This window comes from Erpetoichthys calabaricus, chromosome 14 (genome assembly GCF_900747795.2).
Source record: "Erpetoichthys calabaricus chromosome 14, fErpCal1.3, whole genome shotgun sequence".
NCBI lineage: Eukaryota > Metazoa > Chordata > Cladistia > Polypteriformes > Polypteridae > Erpetoichthys > Erpetoichthys calabaricus.
In genome coordinates, this window is record NC_041407.2 from 38,777,402 (window position 1) to 38,792,138 (window position 14,737).

The window sequence follows — 14,737 nt, forward strand, 5'->3', positions numbered from 1 at the left end:
TATGCTCTTTTAAGTGTCCCTGAGGGATAGGGAAACATCTTCAGACTTTGCTGGACTGATAGTTGTGGCCACAAATGTGATCAAAGCTGTGAGGCAGCAGTGCTAACCAATTCATCACCATGCCTCAAACAACAAGGGACACTTATCCCACACTCTGGAATTCTATGCCTGTGTACTTCTTCTTCAGTATTCATGCCTATTCATTATTGCAGTTTAAATATGATTTATGAAATGCCATATTTTATTCCCCAACATCAATTTTCTGTTTTTTAGTAAAACTTACCATAATTATACATCTATTATTGTCAGCAGTGTTCTTGGTCTTTTTAAAGTTCTCAAAGTGAAAGGAGATATTTCAATGTTTGTAATATTCAATAAATGTGGAAATGGATATTATCAGCAATGGTTTTCTACTTCTGATTGATTCAATGTGTGTTTTACAAATTGCTAAACATCCTACTTATTTTCATAATCATTTAAATTATCACCCATGATGTGAGCATTCAATATGTAATTATCTCTTCTGGTAATTAAAGCGTTTCACATCATTATTTGATTATTTGATTTGATCTGCTTCTGCCTTTGTTGCCTCTGTTTTCAGCTACTGCAAGAACTAGGACTATGGAAGATCTCAATAATTACAGCTCATCTGGAGTAACTGAAGGTACTGTATTATGAGAATCTAAAACATAAATGATGAGACAAATCAGGTTGTATCAGCTCATCTCTAAAAAAAAAAAGTGTCTATAAAAAAGTATTTACCCCCTAGGGAGTTTTCACATTTTACTATTACACAGCACTAAATCACTTCCAATTTAATTTGGCTTTTTTGACACTGATCATCATAATGTCAAAGTAAAAACAGATCTTTGCAATTAATTACAAATTTAAAACACAAAATAATTGATCATAGAAGTATTTCCCCTCTTCAAGTCATTATTAAGTAGCTGCACCTTTGGTGGCCATGACAGCCTTGAGTTGTGTGTACAGGTCTCTATCAGCTACACATCTGGACACTGACATTTTCCCCCATTCTTCTCTATGAAACTACTCAAGGTCTGTCAGGCTGCATGGAAATGGTGAATGAATAGCCATTTCCAAGTCAATCCACAAATTCAATTGGATTGAGATATGAACTCTGACTCGGCCACTCATTCACATTATCATTCGCTTTAAGTCATTCCTGTGTAGCTTTGGCATTATACGTGGGGTAATTGAAGGCAAGTTTCTCCCAAAGTGCAGGTTTCTTGCCGACTCTGTGAAGTGTTTCTCATTTTGCTGTATTCATTTTATCTTCTGCAGTCAAAAGCCTCCCACGTGAACAAGTCTAAAAAATGGAATCAGAAATCAGTATCCACAGAGCAGAAGCAAGAAATCACAAAATCCTGAAAATCCAACAAAATAGTAACGCATACAAGAACTTCTTCAAAAACGCAATGGTCTGTTACCTGAGCTTCCTCATCTTTAGCCTTAAACATCAGGGTGGCCCTGCCTTCTGCGGCTGCACTCACAAGATACATGGAATGGGTTCACACTTACAGTTACTGGAGATAATTACACACATTATAGGACGGAGTGGTGGCTCTGAGGCTAAGGATCTGCGCTGGTATCCCGAAGGTTGCCGGTTCGAATCCCCGTCACTGCCAAAAAGGCCACTGCTCTGCTGGGCCCTTGAGCAAGGCCCTTAACCTGTAATTGCTCCAGGGGTGCTGTACAATGGCTGACCCTGTGCTCTGACCCCAAGGGGTATGCGAAAACTACCAAATTCCTAATACAAGAAATTGTATAAGGCGAAATAAAGAGCAAAAAAAAAAAAAAAAACATAACAGAAATAACAAAGATATGAAAAATAATAATTCAGAAACTACGACATAATATAAAATACACAAATTCAGACCGTTACATAAGACATAGTTTATCTGTACATTGGAGTTCCAATTTATGTTTGTTGTCTCAATAAAAATACAAACAAACAAGTTAAATGAATAAACATAGAAGAGCAATACATCCATCCATTATCCAACCCGTTATATCCTAACTACAACAACAACAACATTTATTTATATAGCACATTTTCATATAAATAATGTAGCTCAAAGTGTTTTACATGATGAAGAAAGAGAAAAAAAGACAAAATAAGAATTAAAATAAGAGAACACTAATTAACATAGAATAAGAGTAAGGTCCGATGGCCAGGGAGGACAGAAAAAACAAATAAAACTCCAGATGGCTGGAGAAAAAAATAAAATCTGCAGGGGTTCCAGGCCATGAGACCGCCCAGCCACCTCTAGACATTCTACCTAACATAAATGACATCAGGGTCACAGGGTCTGCTGGAGCCAATCCCAGCCAACACAAGGTGCTAGGCAGGAATAAATCCCGGGCAGGGCGCCAGCCCACCACAGGGCATGCAAACACCCACACACCCAACACACACTAGGGCAGCGGTTCTTAAACTGTGGGGCGTAGCGCAAAGTAACAAAAAAGGGGGTGCGAATGTTGCCATATGTGGCGTAATTTCACTATTCGTAGGAAAATTTTAAACTTGTAGTGGGGTATCGGCAGCAAAAAATATAGGAATAAATTTTATTAGGGTTTCAAAAAAAGTTAGGGGGGGCGCGATTAAAACTGTTATGAAAACTCGGGTCGCAAATACTTAAAGGCTGAGAAACACTGCACTAGGGACAATTTAGGATCACCAATGCACCTAACCTGCATGTCTTTGGACTGTGGGAGGAAACTGGAGCACCTGGAGAAAACTCACGCAGACACGGGGAAAACATGCAAACTCCACACAGGGAGGACCCAGGAACTGCAAGGCAGCAGTGCTACCACTGCGCCACCGTGCCACCCAAGAGCAATACAACATATATCCATCCATCCATCCATCCATCCATCCATCCATCCATCCTCTTCCGCTTATCCGAGATCGGGTCATGGGGGCAGCAGCTTGAGCAGAGATGCCCAGACTTCCCTCTCCCCGGCCACATCTTCCAGCTCTTCTGGAAGAATCCCGAGGCGTTCCCAGGCCAGCCAGGAGACATAGTCCCTACAGCGTGTCCTGGGTCTTCCCCGGGGCCTCCTCCCGGTTGGACGTGCCCAGAACACCTCACCAGGGAGGCGTCCAGGAGGCATCCTGATCAGATGCCCGAGCCACCTCATCTGACTCCTCTTGATGCGGAGGAGCAGCAGCTCTACTCTGAACTCCTCCGGGATGACCGAGCTTCTCACCCTGTCTTTAAGGGAAAGCCCAGACACACTGCAGAGGAAACTCATTTCAGCCACTTGTATTCGCGATCTTGTTCTTTCGGTCACTACCCATACCTCGTGACCATAGGTGAGGGTAGGAATATAGATCGACAGGTAAATTGAGAGCTTTGCCTTACGGCTCAGCTCCTTTTTCACCACGACAGACCAATGCAGAGCCCGCATCACTGCGGATGCCGCACCGATTCGCCTGTCGATCTCACGCTCCATTCTTCCCTCACTCGTGAACAAGACCCCGAGATACTTGAACTCCTCCACTTGGGGTAGGATCTTGCTCCCAACCCTGAGAGGGCACTCCACCCTTTTCCGGCTGAGGACCATGGTCTTGGATTTGGAGGTGCTGATTCCCATCCCAGCTGCTTTACACTCAGCTACGATCCAATCCAGTGAGAGCTGAAGATCACGGCCTGATGAAGCAAACAGGACAACATCATCTGCAAAAAGCAGTGACCCAATCCTGAGTCCACCAAACCGGACCCCCTCAACACCCTGGCCTCGCCTAGGAATTCTGTCTATAAAAGTTATTAACAGAATCGGTGACAAAGGGCAACCCTGGCGGAGTCCAACTCTCACTGGAAACGGGTTCAACTTACTGATGGTAATGCGGACCAAGCTCTGACATCGGTTGTACAGGGACCGAACAGCCCTTATCAGGGGGTCTGGTACCCCATTCTCCCAGAGCACCCCCCACAGGATTCCCCGAGGGACACAGTCAAACGCATTTTCCAAGTCCACAAAACACATGTAGACTGGTTGGGAAAACTCCCATGCACCCTCCAGGACTCTGCTAAGGGTGTAGAGCTGGTCCACTGTTCCGCGATCAGGACGAAAACCACACTGTTCCTCCTGAATCCGAGGTTCGACTATCCGACGGACCCTCCTCTCCAGAACCCCCGAATAGACTTTTCCAGGGAGGCTGAGGAGTGTGATCCCTCTGTAGTTGGAATACACCCTCCAGTCCCCCTTCTTAAAGAGGGGAACCACCACCCCGGTCTGCCAATCCAGAGGCACTGTCCCCGATGTACATGCAATGTTTCAGAGATGTGTCAACCAAGACAGTCCTACAACATCCAGAGCCTTGAGGAACTCCGGGTGTATCTCATCCACCCCCGGGGCCCTGCCACCAAGGAGTTTTTTGACCACCTCAGTGACCTCAGTCCCAGAGATGGGGGAGCCCACCTCCGAGTCCCCAGGCTCTGCTTCCTCATTGGAAGGCATGTTAGTGGGACTGAGGAGGTCTTCGAAGTACTCCCCCCGCCAGCCTACAACGTCCCGAGTCTTAGGTCAGCAGCGCACCATCCCCACCATATACAGTGTTGACACTGCACTGCTTCCCCCTCCTGAGACGCCGGACAGTGGACCAGAATCTCCTCGTAGCCGTCCTAAAGTCGTTCTCCATGGCCTTCCCAAACTCCTCCCATGCCCGAGTTTTTGCCTCAGGCACCACTGAAGATGCATTCTGCTTGGCCTGCCGGTACCTATTAGCTGCCTCCAGAGTCCCACAGGACAAAAGGGTCCGGTAGGACTCCTTCTTCAGCTTGACAGCATCCCTCACCGCCGGTGTCCACCAACGGGTTCGGGGATTGCCACCATGACAGGCACTGACTACCTTATGGCCACAGCTCCGGTCAGCCGCCTCAACAATAGAGGCACGGAACATGGCCCATTCGGATTCAATGTCCCCCACCTCCCTCCGGACGTTGGTCGAAGTTCTGCCGGAGGTGGGAGTTGAAGCTACTTCTGACAGGGGACTCTGCCAGATGTTCCCAGCAGACCCTCACAACACGTTTGGGCCTACCAAGCCTGAAGGGCATCCTCCCCCACCATCGAAGCTCCGGCCAACCCTCTTCACCCGAGTGTCCAAGACATGTGGCCGCAGGTCCGATGACACGACCACAAAGTCGATCATCGAACTGAAGTCTAGGGTGTCCTGGTGCCAAGTGCACATATGAACACCCATATGCTTGAACATAGTGTTCGTTATGGACAATCCGTGATGAGCACAGAAGTCCAATAACAAAACACCACTCGGGTTCGGATCGGGGGGGCCATTCCTCCCAATCACGCTCTTCCAGGTCTCACTGTCATTGACCACGTGAGCATTGAAGTCTCCCAGCAGTACGAGGGAGTCCCCAGAAGGTATGCCCTCTAGCACTCCCTCCAGAGACTCCAAAAAGGGTGAGTACTCCAAACTGCTGTTCAGTGCATACGCACAAACAACAGTTATGACCCGTCCCCCCACCCGAAGGCGGAGGGAAGCTACCCTCTCGTCCACCGGGGTAAACCCCAATATACAGGCTCCAAGTCAGGAGGCAATAAGTATGCCCACACCCGCTTAGCGCCTCTTACCGGGGGCAACTCCAGAGTGGTAGAGAGTCCAGCCCCTCTCAAGGAGATTGGTTCCAGAGTCCAAGTTGTGCGTCGAGGTGAGCCTGACTATATCTAGCCGGAACCTCTCAACCTCGCGCACTAGCTAAGGCTCCTTCCCCTTCAGAGAGGTGACATTCCACGTCCCAAGAGCCAGCTTCTGTAGCCGAGGATCGGACCGCCAAGGTCCCCGCCTTCGACCACCACCCAACTCACACTGAACCCGACCTCCTTGGCCCCTCCCATAGGTGGTGAGCCCATGGGAAGATACAACATATAATAATGTATAAAAACATGCAATATGTAATGGCAAATGCAGGACTTTGGAATGAGCCAGTACGAACATGAGTGAGTCCCAACAATTACTGACATATACTTGTTGCAGGAATAAAAACATATCAATAATTTTTAACCTGCTGCCTGCACAGCCTGCTTACAGATTCCAGAATCTGGAACATTTAATAAGACACTTTGCTTCCTTCAATCCCTGCCCCTCCACCAGTCCTCGCCCACCTTGGGTGCCGGGTCAGGTTGCTGTAAGGGTCACTTAAGGCCCCTGCTGCATTCAAGAAGAGCTGCCTTGCCCAATCTGAGACCTTTCATCTGATGCTTCAGCTTCCTGCCTCACTGCAGGTTCTTCCTGAGGACAGAGTTTAAAAATGCAATCTTAGATGCACTTTTTTTATGTGACCTTTTTTTTTGGCTCTTATGTTTTTTTTCCCCTCTCCAAAAGAAAGCTTAAAAACAGGAATATGAAAGAGATTTGGTCTTTGATAGAACAAACTTTGTGTCCTTGGGGCCAAAACTGTCCAGAAGTGCTTCTAAATGAGTTTTAAAGGTGCTTCTGCCTTTATGGTCTCTTTCAGCTATTGTCAGTACTTCATGCTTTTTACAAATCTGTGCTTTTGAAATATGTCTGTTCTTTTAATGCCTGCCAACATCAAAGTGATGCTCTGGATCTATTTTTAATAAGTGCATTCTGAAAGCCTCTCTCTGAAATAGCATTTGCCTGAGCTAAAGACACTTTGTTCTTTCATCCTGCTTGCTTCTCTCTGAATCATCGCTAAAGCTAATCTTGTGGGTAGCGTTGGAGGGATGGCAGTGGGTTGGCACATGCCACTGACCAGTTTAGTTGTAGGCAGGGTAGATTATCCATTTGAACAGGAGGGCATTATGGCTTACCAAGTTTAACATCACGTCATCATAAATGACCTAGGTCAGTTCGCCATAATTATATAGTATGAGTTTTACAGAACACTACAGTGATAGGACTCACTATGAAAGGTTTGCCTCATTGAATACTTTAGGGTTTCTGAATTAATGATGGGAAGTAAGTGATTACCCATTCGTTTCCTTTTAAATAACTCGGGTCCAATCAGATTTACTAACCAACCATCCAGCTTCACAAGTAAAGGAACTCCTGTCCAGGGGCCTCAAGTAAAAGACTTGCTTAAATGTGCATTAGCCATTTATTATGCAAAAATCGGGATTTATAAAACATGAATGTGACGTGGAAATTGGCCTAAAGTCACAGCAGGTTTTGACCATCTGTAAGTCCTACGCAGACTTTTTTTGGTTTTGCCCTTTTCAGCGACTCCAGGAGGCATGACAATGACAGTGAGCAGAAAATCATATTGCAGTGACATGTCAGTCACATTCTGATGTTCTATCACAGTTAACTGATGGGTTCTCTCAATACAGCTGTCTTCAGTGGTGGTCTTAGCAGCTAATGTACACACTTAGTGGTGATTTCCTAATTGTGTGGCTTATCTATTTCATCTATAAGAAAGGTGTGCTGTGTGTTGTGCAAAAGAACTGGCAATGCCAGTGTTAGCTTTTTTGCAGATCACAATGATAATGACAGGCTTGTAAGCCAATTCAAACTTTGTAGAGACGCCCTCTTGGAGTTGTATACTGAATTTCAGCCAACATTGCAACAACAACAAAACTTATTTATATAGCACATTTTCATACAAGCAATGCTCAAAATGCTTTACAAGACAACAAAAAGATAGTTATATGAAATGAAAAATAAAAAAAGATTAGGCAATGATAGTAAAGAATAATTAACAAAGGAAAAAGGTAAGGTCATACGGCTGGGAGGACAGAAAAAGACAATTAAAAAAAACTCTAATTAGGGTGGAGAAAAAAATAAAATCTGTAAGGGTTCCAAGTCCAAAAAGACCACCCAGCCCCCACCGGATAGTCTACCTAACATAAATGGTTGTAAATCAGTCCTCTTTGTTTTCAGGCTTCACATGACAGTATTTGATGATGTTGGTCTTGTGGACAGCTGGGACCCCTGCCTTCAATTCATCAACTCAGGGGTCTGCATGATGGCTTGATCAGGCGGTGGTTCTGCAGATCACCACCACAGAAGAACCAGAAAAGGCAGCAGAGAATAGCAGAGACTAGTACAGATTGTGGAACCTTGAAGAATACGATAATTCTATGCCCATATAGTCTATCAAAAGACAATTAAATTGTAGCTAAGAAAACGCCATATTAAAATAATGAGTTTTTAGCAGTTTTTATAATGATCCACAGTACTAGCCTGGCAAATTTCAGTCAGTAAAGTATTCCAGATTTTGGGTGCAGAGACCATCACATAGAATCCCTGCCCCATTATAGGTTTTAAAAACAATGCGGTATTTGGTGATGGGCACTTTTCAGCATGAACTGGCTAACTGGTCAGGAATCTCGAAGTCATCCCTGAGCTGTCTGTTTGGGATGATATACTTAAGATGCTACCCAGATACATCCAGCTATCTTTACCCTCTGGTTGATCAAGCTGAGATCAAACGGCAGAAACTGCTGATTTTCCCAATGGTACTGGCACAATTGATATGTAATAATTAAAGCACTGTCACAGAATAACTGCATCAATTGCTCATTGCTTTAAAGTATTCAGTGCAGTTATGATTACGCACATGCTGTGATAAAGGTGCCATCACCCAACAAATTTGCTTTTATAAACAGAAAACACTTTCATTCAATTAATATACAACTAATATGTGGTGCTCAAATGTGTCTGCCTAACATTGTTGCATGGTCCAACCCACAATTCCTTTATTTTATTAAATAGTTGTGTGGGAAACAGACTTCATAGTGAAAAGGTATGTGATGGTGGCCTTCTTGGTGAGTAAGCCTAAATGATGGAATTGCAATTAAATGTAGTACATTATAGACAAATTGCATAATCTTTTTTTCAGGTGAAGGTGGGCACACCACAAGAGGGGTGATATAATGAAAGGCACTCCTGCACCTGATCAGAGATAGAACAGACCATTGGTTCACTAAAAGGTAGATGGCGGTGTTTGGACTTGTCAGGTGGCACACTGCTGTGCAGCCCTGCAAAGACTTGTACGGTACTGCACAGTACAGTGCAGAAACATGAACTACCTTAGGACATCAATACAATGACAATTCAAAGACATTTGGATGTTGTACATTGGATTAAAGAAACGTGTCTATTGTGATTTTATTTTTTTACAAGTTCAGTAAGAATGTTCTAACTATGTCACAATTCTACACATACAGCTTGAATCAATTCACGCGGTGTACTGGCGATAGCCTGGGCACTGCATGATAGCACATTACTCTTCCTCTGTTCACTCATTCTCTCTAAAACTTGCTTTCATTTTTCTTTTCTTTGTGACTCCTGCAGAGAGACCAGCAAAAAGAAAGTTTTTGTGATTTTCCACTTCAGCCAGTAATACAACACCTTAAGTTCCCATTCACTTAAGTTTCATTTTCTGCCTTTTTTTGCTTTTGTTCTTTCATGGTTTGTAATAAAGAGGTCGTTTAGGAACATGGGAAAATTTATATGATGATTAGATCATGAATATTCAGATAAAGCATTTAACGCCATATATGGCTAGAGACAGGCAATGGCAGGGACTGGTGAAAGCATGTGCATGAGTGCATAGATTTATAAAATAACTTAGTGTGGCATACATACGGTTTTATATGTTTATTTAATCTAATGTAAGCAATCCAATTTTTTTTCTGCATAGACCAATTTTTACCTTTTGATTGTAAGCAAAATTCTAGCATGGAATCTGGGAAATATTTTATACATGAAGCCCCAGAGTCATTATTTTCATTGTACTTATATGTAATGTAAGAGGCAAGTGAAAAGCTGCAATTGTCAGACATTAGTATAAGTAAGATTAAAGAAATTAGACATGAGATTAAAATGTATCCTTTCAATTTAATGGCTAATCATTTACTGAAGGATAACAGTGGAAATTAAGGGCATGTGCATGTAGGACTGAAGCCAGGAAGCACTCCTTTACGCAAGGAGTTGTGGGAGTCGGGAACAAACAACTGAGACATGGAGTTGAAGTACAGCTCTTGCCAACATTTCAGAAGAATAGCTATTAGCTCAACGAAGAAGCCTAACGGATTGAATGGTCTCCTCTCATTTATCATATTTCTTATGTTGTAGGTTCAGATGCTGTGGTTCACGCACCTTGTCAAATGTTGATAGGTAGTGGTGAAAAATACATGCCACGGATATCATTGGTGATGTTTCCTGGGTTCAGAGGGTTTTTCAGGTCTCACAACATCATACACCCTCGCCCAGGTGACCCAACCAGAGTTGATTAAGCACTGACTTGCGTCCCAGCAGCATTAAGCCATGGCTCTCCCTTCTTAATCCGCAGCCACCCAGAAGTTCTTTCTGTTGCCTCTGTTGCAGTACTGAAGGCTGTGCTTCTGAGTGGCCAACTCATGCCCAGCTCTCTTTAGAGAGAGCGGCCCGCGAATCCTCTGGAGCTAATTTCCACTAGATGGCAGTGTGCTCACCTCCCCTGTCTCCAGCAATCCTTCAGAAGCTCCTGGTACTTGGCCTCCTTCCTCTCAAAAGCCTCATCTATACGATCTTGCCAGGGCACTGTCATTTGTATCAGGGCAAGCTGTTTTGAGGTCTCTGACAGAATGACACTGTCTGGTCACACTGATGTTTCCGCGGTATTCGCTGGTTTGCGTGGATTGCACGTGTGTGTGACAATGAGAGGATTCTTTAGAGCTACAGACTGTCCTGGGAAGATTTTCATAAGCAGTCTGAACACGGAAACAAATGAGAAGGCCCTTGAAGAGTATTTCAGCAAATATAGAAGGGTGGTTGAAGTGCTCTTGATGAAAGACAGAGAATCCAACAAATCAAGTAGATTTGCATTTATGACTTTTGAGAGCCCAGATGCAGCCAGAGAAAGGAAAGGAAAATATCTGGATGGAAAAACTATTAAGGTGGAGCAAGCAACCAAACCATCATTTGAGTCTGCAGGCAAGAAGTAGAGGACCACCAAGAGGGAAGTTCCAAGAGGAATGAGAGGGCCATCAACTAGAGCAGGGGTGTCCAAACTTTTTGCAAAGAGTGCCAGATTTGGTGAGGTGAAAATGTGTGGGGGCCGACCATTCAGCCTGACATTCTTTGAACCATTAACATTAAATGCAAATGAACTATTTTATGAAATTTTTATTGCGAATGGCATACTTTTCTTTTCTTCACACAGAACACAAATAAATCTAAACAGGTTTTTACCAAAATCACTCTGCCTTTCATATTTGAAGACCACATAAAATGAAGAAAAAGTCTGTTTGGAAAAAAAACTTTTGGGAAGATTAAACATATGTAGGTTCATTTGAAACATTACATATTATTCACTATTAAATGCTCACTGTAAACTTCTAAACTCAAAATATGTGAACAGGAAAATAACACTAACAGTTATCTTATTCAGAAGTACAAAACATTGAGGGCCATATGAATCCGTGTATCATTCTTTCTTTCGTTTCTCAATTGACAATTAAAAATCAAAAATGAAAATACGTTATTTGCTTTTGAATTGGATATCAAAAACAAAAAACGTGTTTTCATTATTTCAATTTTAGACTCGGATCAAAAATACGAAATGGAAAAACGGGCTGCCGGACCAAATTTGATTTTAATATTTAATTTGTCGGGTTTATGAGACTTGGTTTGATTGTCAATTGAAAAACAAAAGAACAAATGATACACTGATTGAAAAGACTCAGTGTATATTCCAAACTGTGGTTTTGATCATCACAAAAAAATCAATTAACTGAGATTTTAGAATTCATTCGCCTCAGAAGACTAAACAAATAATTTGTCTGCACTAATGTGAAGGGTGATACTGAGATCTTGAATGGAGTAAATAGGCCAGATCTGGTTCAAAAACAGTGGTTTTGATGCACAAAATGTCACGCAGGTGAGAGTCACTTATTCTCGTTCTCACGCGGTTCTTGTTAATGTTCATAACCGAGAATGTCTTCTCGCACAAGTATGTCGAGCCAAACAAGCTCAGCATTTTCTTAGCAAATGTTCAAATCTCTTGGAACCTGCCTTTATCCAGCTGGTGGTAAAAGTTGACAAGAGGGAGCTGTTGGTGCCGACTGTGACTGCACATCAATGAGCTCCAGCTGCAGGTGGTCTGGAGCGTCATCAGGGTCCACAGAGAAAGGAGAGAAAAAAAGCGTCATCTCCTTTTCAATAGCTGCAAAATCCCGAAAGCGCTTTTGAAACTCCTCAGCCAGAGATGAGATGTCTGCTGCATACCTCCTCATTTGCGCACTGATATTGTTCTGTGGAAAACTGGTCATTATTTACTGCAGCGATGGGAAATGTGTGGTATTGGGCTGCGTTTGTGACAGGTGCCTTTGAAAAAGTAGCAGCTTGGTCCCAAAGGCTTTGATGTGTGAATTCAGTTGGTTTACCACTGCATTTCGCCCCTGAAGGCTCGTGTTCAGCACGTTCAGATGTCGTGTTATGTCAACTAAAAATCCAAAATCAGCCAGCCAAACAGGATCAGATAGTTCTGGCATCGGTTGTCTCTTTTTTGCCAAGAATTGTCCAATTTCCTCCCTAAGAGAGTAGAAGTGCTCCGACTGAGCCATCTTACGTCGTTGTGATACACAACATCTCCGTATTCAGCCTGGATGTCGAGTAGAAACTGTTGAAACTGGTGGTGGCACAGGGCTTTGGAGCAAATATAATTAATAGCCTTTATCACCGGTTTCATAAAATGATCGTATTTCAGATGTTTGGCACAGAGAACTTGTTGGTGAATAATACAGTGGAGTTTTATAGCTTTGAATCCTTCTTTGCTGACTTTGTTACAGACTAGGGTTGATAATCCACTTCGCTCGCCAGCCATGGCAGGTGCCCCATCTGTAATAATCCCAGTGACTTTATTCCACGGTAGTTTCATGTCATCTACGGCGGAACAAACAGAAACAAATAAATCTGTTCCTCTTGTTTAGTCCTTAAGGCTCTGGAGGTCAAGTAGCTCTTCACTCACGTTCATTTCATTGTCCACTCCTCTCAAAAAAATCAGTAACTGAGCAGTGTCAGATGCATCCATGATGTTGTTGCAGGCTAACGAAAAAAAGTCAAACTCTACTCCTTTTGCCTCTAACTGTCTCTTAATATCAGATGAAACGTCTTCAATTCTCCATACCACAGTGTTACGAGCCAGGCAAACATTGGCAAACTCTTGCTTCTTCTCAGGACAAATTTTCTCCACGATTTTCATCTTCAGTCTTTAATTAATTCACCCTCAGTAAAAGGTTTGCAGTGCTTGGCAATCAGCGTTGCCACCTCGTAGCTCGCCTTTGTGGCATTTTCATTTGACTCACAGGCTCTTGTGAAAAAGCGCTGCTGTGCTATTGAAACAGCTTCCAGTTGCTTCAATTTTTCGCCGTGTTCGTTCCCAGTTAGTTTGTGGTAGTTAGCATGTTTCATCTGGTAGTGCCTCTTGATATTGAATTCCTTGAAAACAGCCACAGTCTCTTGGCAAATTAGGCAGACACAGTTGTTTCGTATTTCAGTGAAAAAATACTCCAATTTCCACTTATCCTGAAAGCGGCGGCCCTCGCTGTCAACTTTACTTTTTTTAGTTTCAGTCGCCATTTTAGAAATGGGCTGGAAAGGATCACACAAGGGTCACGCGGCCAGAGTGCAGCCACAGGTCTACTGCCATCTTCTGGTGAAATATAAAATAGCTTTTTTGTACGCGTGTATTTTATACTGAGGTCAACTGTGCTGGCAGGCTGCACATTATTGATTTTATGACAGAGGCTGCGGGGCGGTGAAAATTTGAACACGGGCCGCAATTGGCCCCTGGGCTGGACTTTGGACATGCTTGAACTAGAGGAATATCCTCTAGAGGCCCACCTCCAGTTTGTAATGGGGGCCCTCCCTCAAAAAGATCTTCACCTTCAGGCCCTATAGGAAAAAAACCCATATTCTGTGAGAGAGATCAATATGGACCTCTTCACAGAGATGAGAGGTGACTATCCTTCCCTTCGAGATGATCACTATAGTAGTAAAGACAGTTATTCAAGTCGAGACTACTTCAGTTCAAGGGGGAAGAGATTATGCACCTCCTCCAAGAGACTATACATATAGAGAATATCCACACTCCGGTTCCAGAGATGATTATACATCAGTGTCTCTTAAAGAGATCCATATGACAGCTATGGTAACTCATGCAGTGCTCCTCCCTCGCAGGGTCCCCCTCCATCCTATGATGTGATGTGACGGAAGCAGTTGTTCCTGGGATAGATATGGAAGTCGTGACAGTTTAACCCAGCAGCAAAAGTGATCCTTACCCACCCAGCCATGGCAAACGCATTGGCAGACAAGAGAGGGGGCCTGCACACCCAGTAGAAAGAGGCTACCCTTCTTTTTACAGCAGCTCCAGCTGTGGTGCCCCTAGGGGTGGTGGTAGAGATGGAAGTTATTCCAATAGGGGTATTGGCAGAAACCGATATTAATTAGACCAATCCCAGGGCAGACACCCCCACCCCCCCCCACCCCTTCCTGTAAATACATGTTGTTGAAAACTTAAGTTGATTTCTCAGATCTACTATCATGCCTGTTCTTTAGTAGCTCTGGCACACAGTAAAGAGCATGGGATTCCAGTCCTTATCAACAAGTTATTTATGATGTTACTAAGCCAATAGAGACCTAGAGTACCTCATATCTGTATTTAGTTTAAAACAACAATAACTGACACATCCTAATGAAACAACACAATAATTCATATATATATATATATATATATATATATATATA

At 43.4% G+C, this 14,737-nt stretch overlaps 1 pseudogene; it reads left to right on the plus strand.

The window, feature by feature from the left end:
• The first annotated feature begins 13,577 nt into the window (after positions 1-13,577).
• On the plus strand, positions 13,578-14,436 carry LOC114664447 (RNA-binding motif protein, X chromosome-like; annotated as a pseudogene).
• The last annotated feature ends 301 nt before the right edge of the window (positions 14,437-14,737 follow it).